This window comes from Fringilla coelebs (genome assembly GCF_963513975.1).
Source record: "Fringilla coelebs genome assembly, chromosome: 7".
Lineage (NCBI taxonomy): Eukaryota > Metazoa > Chordata > Aves > Passeriformes > Fringillidae > Fringilla > Fringilla coelebs.
In genome coordinates, this window is record NC_140035.1 from 12,180,113 (window position 1) to 12,192,935 (window position 12,823).

At 41.1% G+C, this 12,823-nt stretch overlaps 1 protein-coding gene across 3 annotated transcripts in view; it reads right to left on the reverse strand.

The window, feature by feature from the left end:
- RALB (RAS like proto-oncogene B) overlaps nt 1-12,823 on the reverse strand; it is a 47,557-nt gene that overhangs the window by 20,311 nt on the left and 14,423 nt on the right. For 2 of the 3 annotated variants that reach the window (XR_014616301.1, XM_084209253.1), the window contains exon 1: nt 6,188-6,346. The exons of the other annotated variant lie outside the window; for it this stretch is intronic. The gene's annotated coding sequence lies outside the window, so the exon portion shown is untranslated. Of the gene's footprint in view, nt 1-6,187; nt 6,347-12,823 lie in introns of those variants that run through there. 3 annotated transcript variants of the gene reach the window in all.

Below are 12,823 nucleotides of genomic sequence, written 5' to 3' on the forward strand. Positions count from 1 at the left end.
ATGCAAACTGAAGTTAGTATCTCATGCTCACATCTCCATTTGGGGAAATGCAAACCACTGTTGAGACCACATTTGATGCAGATAGGCAAGTAATAATCCCCCATCCTGAGTTCACTCTTAACCATAGAATCCCAGATCCCTAGGAGCACTCAGGGATCACCTTCCTATAGCCTATGAAGGCACTTCCACTATTTTAAGCACTTCACTGACTTCACTGCAGAGTTCACAAATGTATACAGTGAGTCACTAAGCTCCCTCAATCAGGCAACATCACACAAGTGTCAAGCACTGAACCTTTCCCTCCATCTTTCAATCAATGCTTTTACATCACACAAAACAACAATAAAGACACTTAGTACACATAATTCAGCTGCTGTATTATGTCACCTTTAAATAGATTACTTTACTCCAGTTTCCCCAATGAGGTAGAGAATACCATACCAAGGTATTCTGCACATGCAAGAGCTGCCTTTCTACTGGACTAGGAGCAAATGTTTTCAATAACAGACAGTTTTTCAGACAACTGCATTCATATACTTTACATCAAAGCCAAAAGCAGTATTTCTATCTTCAAATGGGAACTAGATTATGACACCAGTACAGGGGTCTTATGCAATTTCAGCAGCCCTATAGCTAAGAAGACTAAAAAGCTGTGGAGAGCTTTACTAACGGGAGAAGTGCTATCCTTGGTCTCCTCATAGAGTGCTGTGCCTAGCACTATAAAAATACTTACAGCCAAATGTGTGCTCTTCAACGCAGCCTCCAGAGTGCTGTAGAATTAAGAGTGGCACAATATAACATGCTTGGTAACTCTGGGTTTGGGTGGCAGACTGTTAACTCACAACCATTTGACTTTGACACAGAGAATTAGGACACATTTAGCTCAGGACACTTCCCTTTATGACCTAGCAAATGACAGGTCACATGAACATACAGAACTAGTGCCGAATACAAACTGTGCATTTATTCTTGTGTGCTCCTGGAGACATTTCCTATCTCTGCAGAGCACTTAACCAGAATAAAAAGAACTACTATTCTGATACACAACCAGCTCATCTCAGAGCTCATGCCTTTCTTGGGAAATCAGCACAACAGGGTGCTTCCATACACTAACACATGCAGTACAGGGAACGAGCTGGAGATGTTGGGGGTCTGTGTGTAGCTGCAGGGGTTAGAACCTCACTGGGACCACAGAGATGAGCTAGGACAGCTCTCATGGCTACAGTGCTGCTGTGTGGATGCTACAGGCTCTTTAGGACAGAATGGTAAAACAGGGGAGTTGTCCTTCCCATCAGAAAAGCTGAAGTGCACAAAGCTCTGACTAGAGATGATCATGAGCCAGCTTATGGGTGAGGAGTAGCAGTCAACTGGACTAGGCAGTCTCCACAAGTGTCTTCCAGCCTCAGCAACTTTAAGGCAAGTCTATGCCCAGCAATGCAGTTGCTACAAATCTTATCTATGGGAAGGCCCATTTTTCAACTTGCACAAGTAGTACTGCAGAGCTAGAAAACTTAAAGCAAATCCATCATGACTAACACTTTATTAGAAACTTTATCTAATACTATAAAGATGCACCGTATCACCACCAACTGGTCTGCCTAATAATTTTTTTAATTAGTTTCCTTCCATTAAAACTTCAGAACAGATTCAACCAATAAAGCCTACTTTGAATTTAGTTTGCTTTATAATACAAACTTTAAATTTCCAGTGCCTGCAGAATTGTTTAAAAATTGATTCTTAAAATGTGTTTTAAAACATAATAAAGTGCAAAGAAAGATTGGAATGTGTGCTTGACACTGGTGCTGTCTTTTTAAACACCATTTCTTTAAATTTCTTGGCTATTCTATTTTATGACATAGTAGATAAAAGCAGAAAGCTGCTATAAAAGTCAATCAGTGAGACTTCTTGGTGAGTGCACTAATGAGAATTCCTTACCTACCCAAAATAAGATCTCACAGTAAGCCAAGAACACTAAATAGCAGAAGAGTACCATCATGGAGAGGTGTTTCTTACTGCAATAGCAATTTAGTGGAAAGGCTGTATCACAGATCACTACATACTTTATAATTAATTCATTTTAATCAGGGAGCAGCTTCCTCAGTTAGCAAAACCACCTATTTTCTGGAAAGCTGAGGCAACAGGCATGCAACTTGATCTAAAACTACTTCACCTGTTAAATGTCTGATTTAAAATGGTACCCAAGACAGCATCCTCTGAAGCAGGGTAGCCCTAACCTTATAAAACATCTACTAAAAAAAAAAAAAAAAAGCTGCTTTAGTGTGTGTTCTGCAGAACAAAGTCCAGGGTTCAGGTAGATTATTCCTACAAATAATCTTTTAAAGTGCTTTGTCATGTTAAGCATAAACCTGGAATATAGTACTCTATAACAATTTTGTCTATAAAGTGGGATTCTTTCCTCTGTTAAACCTGTGATTCAAACCACCAGCTTGGGAAAAAAAAAAAAGTCATCAATATTAAATCCAAGCTGAAAACTTTCTTTAATATATCCATCTACCATGCCCAAAATAGGTCTCCAGTACTCTTCTGAAAAATAATCTCTCACTACAGGTAAAAATATATATAGAAATAGCTAGGAAGCAGAGAAATCACAGCATCTGCTTAACTCAGCATGTTCTCAGCTTTCCAATTCTATGCTTTGCCTTCAGATTAGTTTTGACACATTCCAAATTTAAGAAGAACATATTAAAAACTTCAGTTTTGCTGCATTATTAGTGGCCTAAAACATTTCACACTAATCACTTCAACTGACAGCAACACTAATTCACAAAGCAACGGCTGACAGGATTAAGTCTTTAACAAATGTTTATAATCCCAGAACTGATTTTTTCGGTCTTCGACTTGTGATCCAGCAAAGATTCCTAGTCAGGACTGCAATTCCATTAAGTCTCATATTCATATAATCAACCATTATTCCTTTGTCAACAGCTTCAGCAAGGAGGGATGTGGGCTCACGGTTCCACAGAAAACAGTTGAAGTTCTTAGCAAGCACTTTGTTACCATAAAGAATCAAGTAGCTACTTACACATCAGCCTAAATAACATTCTCACATTACAAGACTCCATGACTTTCATTTTGACAGGTCTTGAAAAACACATTTGCACATCTCAAGCACAAGAGACAAAACAGATCCTCTAATATTACTATTAAAGCAGTATTTGGGAGAACATGAAGAGATAAAGCATGAATTATACAGACTTATCTTGCTTAAATGACAAGACAACTTGATATTTCTGGGGCAGGCATGGAGGAAGTTGTTTAGTTCTGTTTAATGAACTAAAAGAGCTACCAACAAAATGATTGCTTCATAGCAGCTACTAGCAAGGACTTTTAAAATACTTGTTCTAAACCTCTTATCAAGAAGCAAGCATCAACTGTATCATACAACAAAAGCCAAAAAATTGACCACCACCACTAGGAGAGTGAAACAACCAAGACAGTTTGCTGACCTTGCTACTCCAAGAAACAGCAGGCAATAAGCAATGGAATCTTATCACCACTGATTGACAGTGATGCAGAACAGTTAGCAGAGACATGGGGCTCAAATGTGGATGAAGAGAGGAAACCTAAAAACTGCAGGTTTTTATCAGCAGGATAGTATTTCCAACTCAAGACCGAATGAGTTTGAGAACATAAATCGCTATATAACCTGGTTGATAATTAGGATCAGCACATCTCCTAAGTGAGCCATGCAAAGTTACTTGAAGTCAGGCACTCAGGGAATGAAAACCATCAAGCACCTATATTTCTCTACTTCTGTGGCTTCCCCAGCCACTGCCTTTCACCCCTGAACACCACTACTGCCATCCCAAATTGCTTGCTACAGCAACAGGCACAAGACACCTACTGATTGATACCACTGTGCACTTGCACTCCCATGGGCGCCTAGTGCCTGCACAGCTGTCATGAGAAACAGGCTCCCTCAGTACCCCTGCTAAGAGAGGCTATTAATTCACATGAATCTGTTGTGTAATAGAAAGCAATTCATTTAATCAGTCACATGGAGCCTGAATCTAGTTAGTAGGAAATGATTGAGTTACTGTGCAATTATCCACTGCAAGGAAAGTGAACAGCTTTACAGGACAAGAACAAACTATGAACCAGATTCCCAAACCATGATGCTAGAGCTTGTTCCACTGTTTCATGTGAACAGGACAATTTTGTTCTGCTGTTTCATTTTCACAGGACAATTTTGTTCCATGTGAAGCTTGGACACCAACACTTTACCTAGAGAAGCAAGTAATTTTATCCAGCATTTGGTCAAACAACAGTAAGTGCAAAATCAATTAAGCAGCTGAAAAAACTTAAAGAGTCCAAATGAGGCATTAGATCACAGAAACTATAAACCATCCAGAATCTCAGCGTACACTTCCAAGTGGTCCAGGCAGTGTCCCATCATTAGTGACTTGATTTGATCAAATGCCTCAACTGCTCTTCTACCCAGATTTCCAGTACCACTGCACTGACAATTAGAGACAAGTTTGAGAGTTTTTAAGGATGGCCAAGAAAGGATATTGTCTGGTCAAATTAAGTTTTCAGTTAAGAGCTTTTGTAAAGCAATCCACCTAAATCTTTAGACTAGAACTTCCTCTGCAGTATATACATAACACTATAGCAAAAATAGGTCAGTTTCACTTTCTTTCAGGCATGCAAAACAGAATCAAGTTGGCTTACTCCAAAAGAAGTGAAAATAAACAAATTACTACCAAAAGTCTAACACAGGAAACTTGTTTACAGGACTAGTCTGAATGCTATTTTATTCTTAAATTAAGTATTTAATAGAGGAAAGAAATGCAAAATATTTCACCATGGTGAGTTGATATCATCTGATCATAAGCAAAAATCCAAGTAGTTAAAATTATTCTATCAAGTCTGCTATGCAGGAATAAGTGCAAAGATGCTATTGTCAAGGAAGACTGAGCTGTTACTATTAAATTCTCCATAACAAAATTATTTTCAGCCTTCAAGCAAATCACTTCCAAGAACCACAAGTCTGGTTCTGATTTGTTAGTTCCTACTCTCACTTTAACAACTTTAATTGGGGGGTGGGAGGGGGAGGGTTGGGGCATGGAGTATTTAAGACATTTAGAAAAAAAGACAGTTTTTCTTGAAAATCATGTACCTCTGAGGACAAGCCTGACATCCCTGTCCTTCAGAAGAAAAACAAGGATTTGGAACCAAAGAAGTAATGTTAGAACAGTTTAAAAAAAGCAAAACCCAAAACTACTCAGACTACAGACTTCAGCTTTGACAATGGCAAGGTTGCTCCTCATGCAGGTGCAGTCTGCTTGTTCCTTTCCACCATGAAAATACCCAGGCATAGTCAAGGCTAAGTCTCCTGCTCTCAGAACAGAATCGATTCAACAGGGCTCCAGCAGAATGACCGAGTTAGGTCTCCATCAGCTGTTTAGGAAACATGACTGGGCTGCTTCGTCTCACCTGCCTCCCTGCCCTTCTCCAGGTAAGGTCACATTCAGGCACCACCCTTCTCTTCCTACAAGATCTACATGGTAAGGCTGCAGGGAGGATAAAGACGGGCAGAGAGAGAACATACCCAGATAAAACAACACTCCCCAGGAACTTCTGGCTCAGCTGAGACCACCAGCATCCCAAGCCCACTGTTTATCTCCCGCAGACGAAACGTTATCACTTATCCGACGGCACCAAGAGCAGGCAGGGCAGCCTGCACTAACGCTCAAGGCCAGCTCCTCCTCACCCTTTCCCTCCCCCACGTCCCACTTGTGGACAGGAGCCACGGCGGACCCCGGCTCCACCTCAGCCCAGCGCCACCGGGAGCCGCAGGAGCGGCCGAATCCACCAGCGGGGCCTCTCGCCTCCCACTGCGGCTCCCGCGCAGGCCCGACGGTCCCCGGCTGCCTCCGCTCTCCCCTCACCCAGCCCCGGTGCTCTCCCACGGCCGCGGAACCCACGGGTAGAAGCCGTGGGGCTCTCCTTGCCCGACACACCCGGTAGAGGGGCTGCCCGGCACCGCCGGTGACACCTTCCTTCCCTCCCTCTCCGCAGAGCGCGGAGACGGCGGGGGCTCAGCCACATCCCCAGGCTGCGGCCAGGACCCGGCGACTCCCGCCTGCCTTCACCGAGGGCGCGGGGCCGGGACGGCTGAGGCCCCCACCGGCCCGGGGATCCCGAGGTCGCTGCTCGCTCTCACCTGGGGGCTAAGGCCCGACTCCGCACGGCGGCTCCAGCCCAGCTCCCGTCTCGACTGTGCCCCCCGGCCCCGCTGCTCCCGCTGCCGCCGCGCCCCGGCTCTCATTGAGGGGGCAGCGCCGCCGCCCGCGCGCCCCCGCCGCGCACTTCCGCCCTCGCCGGCGCCGCTCCCGCCGGGCCCGGCTCCCCGCGAGCGCGCGCCCGCCCGCAGGTCACGTGGCGCTCCTGAACCAATCAGCTTTGGGGCGGGGCCGGCGGGGGCCGTGAGGGGTGGGACCCGCCGTGTGAGGGGCCGGTCCTGCCAACGCAGCGGCCGGAGGGGCTGCCCGCCCCACGGCAGCCTCTGTGTGCGCCTCCCGAGCTCTGTGCAGAGCCCCGCCGCGCGGCTGAGCCCGTAAGCCCCGCAGGCTCGGTTTGACCCAAAAGAATCACAATCATCTAGGTTGGAAAAGACCTTTGAGATCATCGAGTCCAATCTATGACTAAACACCGCAATGTCAATTAGACCCTGGCACTGAGTACTACATCCAGTCTTTCCTTACACACCTCCAGAGACGGTGAGTTCACCACGTCCCTGGGCAGCCCGTTCCAATGTCCAATCACCCTTTCTGTAAAGAATTTCCTCCTGATGTCCCACCCAAACCTCGCCTGGCGCACTCGAGGCTGTGTCCTCATGCTGTCCCTGGCTGCCTGGGAGAAGAGCCCGACCCCCACACGGCTACAGCTTCCTATCAGGGAGTTATAGAGAGCGAGAAAGTTCCCCTTGAGCCTCCTTTTCTCCAGGCTAAACCCCCCCAGCTCCCTCAGCCGCTCCTCACAGGACCTGTGCTCCAGACCCTCCACCAGCTTCGTTGCCCTTCTCTGGATTCGCTCCAGCCCCACAATGTGCTCCCTGAACGGAGGGACAGAACCGGACACAGGATTTGAGGTGCGGCCTCACCAGAGCTAAGTGCAGGGGTAAGAGAAGTTAGGAAGGGCTCTGTCTTAAATACATCACGTATATATTTCTACCAATAGATGCAGAAATTAAGTCTGAAGTCAGATTGCAAAGGAATGGCTCATATGGGTCGGGAGTGCTTTAGTGTGCTGAGTGCTTTATTAAATCATTGAGCTGCAATACTGTCACCTGTGTGCAGCACAGAGCAGTTTTCACTGCTCAGGAAAAGAAAGTAATGGCTATTGCTGTATTTACTGTGATTATTTCTTCAAGTCTTTATCAGTTCTTCTCAAATCCAAATTCTCTCTGGCCATCCCAATGTTACTAATCATACAGTCGGGTGTGTGATTCTGTCTTGCCAGTTACAAAAGAAAACATACCTTTTCTCATTGCTTTAATATGCTTAATTTTTCTAGGCTTCAATGTTGACCTATTTGAATTCCACTCACTAATTTAAGAGTGAATATGTTGGGTAAAATTATTCCTTCTGGAAAAACATGCTTTGCATGATAACACCTACTTTGGGAAATGATGGAAATTATGATTACACTGATCTCTGAGGGGTCAGCTCCTCTGGGACAGAAGTAATATGTTAAGTAACTATGTTAACTCCTGCTTTCACACTGGGCTTCTATGTGGCCTCCTGCAGAAGAGAAAGGGAAAGAATTAATTACGTTTTAGCTCTATCCACTGATGGCTGGGTGAAATTGCATTTTCAAGTTAGAGAGCATAAAAAAGGCCTGTCACTTAAAATAAATGCAAAAAAAAATTCATCCTTAAAAAAGTGATAGGTGAAACAGTGGCCTATTGCCAAAGCTAAATAACATGGAGGAGGAATTTGAAAGAGATTTACTAAAATCTGTAATTTCTGAGCTGGGAAAAAATGCCAGGAATTGTAAAAAAGAAGTTGCAGAGGCAGAAAAAAAAAGTAGTGTGGCTCTGAGAAGCAACTGAGTACTTAAGGACAGCATAAAAAGGAAGTATCTTCTGAATTTTTCCTTTTTCAAGGTAACAATATTTTCTATGTTGCTTGTAAGTAAACAGGATTTACATCATTCCTACATCATCATCATCAGTTTCTCTTCCTAACTCAAACTGCAAACCACCAGATTTTAGTTAACTCCTTGTGAGGAAAAGTGAAATTATGAAATTAAGGTATTATGAAAGGTCCTGATTACAGCAACTCTTTCCCTCTGCCTTTAAGATTGTATCAGAACTGCACCAACATTCATCCTGCACTAGAAGCTGGCAGACTGAGAGCTATTTGCTATTTGATACCTTCCACGCAGTGAAAGAATAAACAGAGAAAAAAATATTGCCAAATGTGAAGGAATCCTGTTTTACAGCTAACACTTAAATTAGCCAATTCGTGGTATTTCTAGGATTAAACAGTAATGGTTTTTAATGTAGATTCTGTAGACCAGATTTGTATCTGGTCCTAAAAACAAATGGACAAGCCCAAGAAGACCCAAGCAAAAATTCATTAGCACCGTTTACTGTTTATCCATTCATTAGCACTGTTTACTGTAACTGTGTCTCCATGGGCATCTTTCATGCCACATGGGCATTGTGGTGGATTCATTGCTCCGATGTGACGATTCACCGAAGACAAACGTTTTCAGCAAATTGTATTTATGATTGAAAACTGCCAAGAACCTGGGAAGCTGAGTCTGTTCAAACTGAATGCAATACAATTCTCCTGCACATACCAAAATGCTGGCACTTCCACTTTCCCCTTGCAAAAAAGAGGGTTAAGAAATTAACCACATCTACCCTGCTTCTGAAAATTGTTTAGGGGAAACCTACTTCTTTGTAGTAATCCACTCATGACAAAGAACATTTGTGTGATGCCACATTTTGAATTATTATGCATGTTGCCTGGTATAATCTCCATGGTTACAGATATATTTTTTGCTTCAGCACTTTATGAAGAAAAATTCTATAGAACAATTTAGGGGAGAAAATGCCTTTTCATTGTCATTTATATTGCATTTATTTTATTCTATGTGCTTTCACTTTCTAAACAAGTAAAATTTCAGTAGAGATGGAAAAATTTGTCTCTAGTTGTTGCTTTATCCTGCCATAACATCTTTTAAACTGCAGATTCCTGGAGATGGGGACAGTATTTTTATGCATATATTTAGATTCTAATCCACTAAGAATGTAAGAGGGCACTGCATGTCACTGCCAGAGTCATAAACAAGAATAAGTGCAGTGGGATGACTGAACAGTAAATATTTTTTCTTTGCAAAGATTATGACTTATGCTTCCCTTCTGAGGAGTTCTAAACAGAAATTAGCTGAAGTTAGTTCCAGAAACTGTGATGGGAAAAATGTAAATTCCAGATATTTAGCTCTTTTCCTACACCATTTGCACACCTGATTATTCTTTGCTAATATTCATAGAGGAAACAGAAGAATGCTTGGGGAACAGAAACACCATCCCCCACTGTATTATCTAGAATGCTGTGATGTCCCATTTGTTCCCAAAATACACAGTTTTTTGTATGTGCAGAGTTGAGCTGCCAGAGTTAGTCTAGGCTCAGATGACTTGTAAGAAGAGGTACATGTACATAATGTGCCCTTAAAGAGAGTTTGTTCTATATTAAAAATAATGTAGTCAAAGATGATTTTCCATTTGGGCATGGATAGCCTAACAAGAAGTACATTTTACAGATTATTTGTGTACTTAAGAGAATGCAGATGACCTCACCATGATTTATGAACTTCAGCATTCAAAAACCATAAAGCAATAAACGAAAATATATCTGAAACAAGCAATGAAATATGACTCTGGTTTTGGTTTTGTATGAGATTATGGTGTTTTGACTGTACCATTCACTTTATTTTTGTTACAAACAGCCGGAAGTCACCACACTAAAATAAAGTTCACTGTCAAATGACCTTTCCATTTCAGATACAGCTGGGATTTGTCAGGATCATATCACAGGGTCATTTTTAAGGAGATTCTCACTGACATTTTGTGAGGTAAGGGATTTCACATTCCAGTTTTACAAGTGTTACACTTCTGATCGTCATGATTATCAACACCATGACAGATTTAGGGCCTGATCTTGGAACTTTTACAGAAGGAGCTAAGTTTATTGTAAATAACTTGATAGCCAAGAATCAAAAGAAAATAAAGGGTCTACAAAGAGTTAGAAGAGGTCGTTCCATGGCCCAAAGCCAAGATCAGTTACACATATATAATTTTTGGCATGCCATTTTTTAAAATGCAGCTAAGACTGTGGTATTTTCATAGCAGTTTGTTTAAAGTACTGGACTACTTTATCATAAGGAAAAACCCAACAACATTCACCTTAACTGTCACTTTCTGCAGATTAAGCATATTAATTAGTTCCATACTGGACATAGCCATGAGATTTTTTTTCCCCCCTTTTTTGTACCTGTATGATAAATATTCAAAAATCATTACTTTTTTCAGACTTTATAGTTCTTTTCCTCTTTCAAAGTACACCTGATTTTGCAGGTTGTTTTTGTAGGTCATGTTTCCTAACTGCCAGTCACTCTCCTTCCCCTCTGGACTCCCTCCAGCTGGCTGATGTTTCCTGAAGTATACTGCTGAAGCAGATACATTAAGTGAAGCTTTACCTGTTAAATATAGAGTAGAAAGTGTGCCTTAGTGTCTCACAGATCACACTGAATACATGAAGTGTTACAAAAATGGATAAGGTAGGAGATTTTTTTTAGAATAATAAGCAGCTAACACAGTTGAGGATTTACCTCCCTGAGGTGAACAGTACTACCTTGTTGAAGAGCTGTTGTTGGAAGGTAGTGTGAGCATACTTGAAAAAAATTCATGCTAAAGATCTTTCCCCTCTTATTTTTAAATCAAATTTTCCAGATTAAAATATTGACAAATATATTACATTAATAATGAAAATTACTGGCTTTTATAGCAGCCAGCATTCTAGCAGTGTGGGAGCAATACTTCAGAAAGAAAAAGAATTTTCAATTAAAATTATTTTAAGTACTTCTCTCTACAATCTCTAATTAAGTTGATGTAACTTAGAATGAGGTTAAAATGTCCTTCTGAAAATTAAACAGGACAACTTTTTAATGTAAAAATATCTGACCATGAAAGCCCTTTTTAATCTACTATCTTCATTACTATAAGTGCAGTTTTTCCTATTCCATGTTTAATCACAACATCTTTTGCAAATGTTTGGAAGCTTTGATGCCCCTTCACCGCTTAAGTGGCAATAGATAATTTTTTTCTAAAGCATCTCACAACTTAGCAGAGAGATCCTGGCAACTGAATTTTGTAACACAATTTTTTGTTATGACAGTATTTTACCTGTTTAAGAATGTCACTCCTTCTAGAATAAACTCTGACACGACTTGGCTAAAAACTATCAGACTTTTCTTGCACCTACAACATAACTTTGCACTATTGTGCTGGGAAATGTCTAATTAAAAAAGGTCTAAATGGGAACTTGAATGGAAAATCTCTTCTGGAAGTTCTGTTTGAAGTGGTTTGGATGGTGAAACAAGTGGCTACAAATTTTTTCTCCAAAAATTCTTCGTCAGCTGCACTTTGGTACAGATACTACTCCCTAAATTTACATCATATAACACTTCACTGTTTGTTAGTTCCTGTATTTAAATACAGAGATGAAAGCCTTAAAAAAGTGGTAAACTGGGTAGTAATTCTGCAGGAACTTATTCCACCAGTGAAGTGTTGGAGGAAGTTTGTGTGCCTATGAATGCATTAATGTAAGTATTGTATTATTATAGCAATACATTGTCCTCAACGAGAGAGCTTGTTCAGCAGATTAGACAGTCATATGATAATATTGCTGCATTTGAGAAATTTTCACTACTGAGTGTTCCTGTGTTAGTTTATACGGCATTCTTTTCTAGAAAAGACACGTTGCTTGTGGTTGATAAGTCTACAGTCCACAAAGTCTACCAATACAGTCTACAAGGAGCCCCTCCTTTTTTTCAATGTTATATTGATAAGAGTACAATATGCTTTACATTAGAGGATTAAGGAAAGCAATTTCAAAATAAGCATGCATTGTATCCTGTAACATTTGGGCTTTTGAATTGTTTTTTATCTTTTCAGTGAACAGGAACACACACTTAGGATCTGTCAGGAGAGTCAGAGATTAACTTTTTAGAAAAGACTATTTCCTAGAAGCTAATTATGTCATTAGTAGCACATTGTGATTCAATATATTAATAAGTTTAATCAATATTCAATCTGCTAACTCATTAATAAATCAGTTAAACCACTACATTCTGTCTTCTGATGCAACTTACAGTAAATCTCCTATTCCTTTGGAAAAGCTTGGGAGGAGCTGTGCTGGTTTGTGGGGTCCTCAGTCTACAAAAGTAATGTACCTTGGCCAAAAAAATAAGTACCGTACACTCTCAGTTCACAACCACGGCATAAGCTTCTCTTCAATCCTCAAGTTTTGTTATTTCATTATGATTTATTTCTGAAATACTATAAAAAAATAAAACAGGAGCACTGCAGTAAAATGAAGGCTAAAAAAATTGCCAAGAGCCAGGAAGTTCTGAGTTGAGATTTCTGATACTGTGGATAATGTCAGCAAGCAAAGGGGAAATATAAGGACAGAGGAACCTGTGAGGGGAGAGAGAGATGCATATCTATGTGGGTATATATACATTTCTAGTTTAAAAGTTGAAGCTGTTGTGATTTTGCACAACTAAA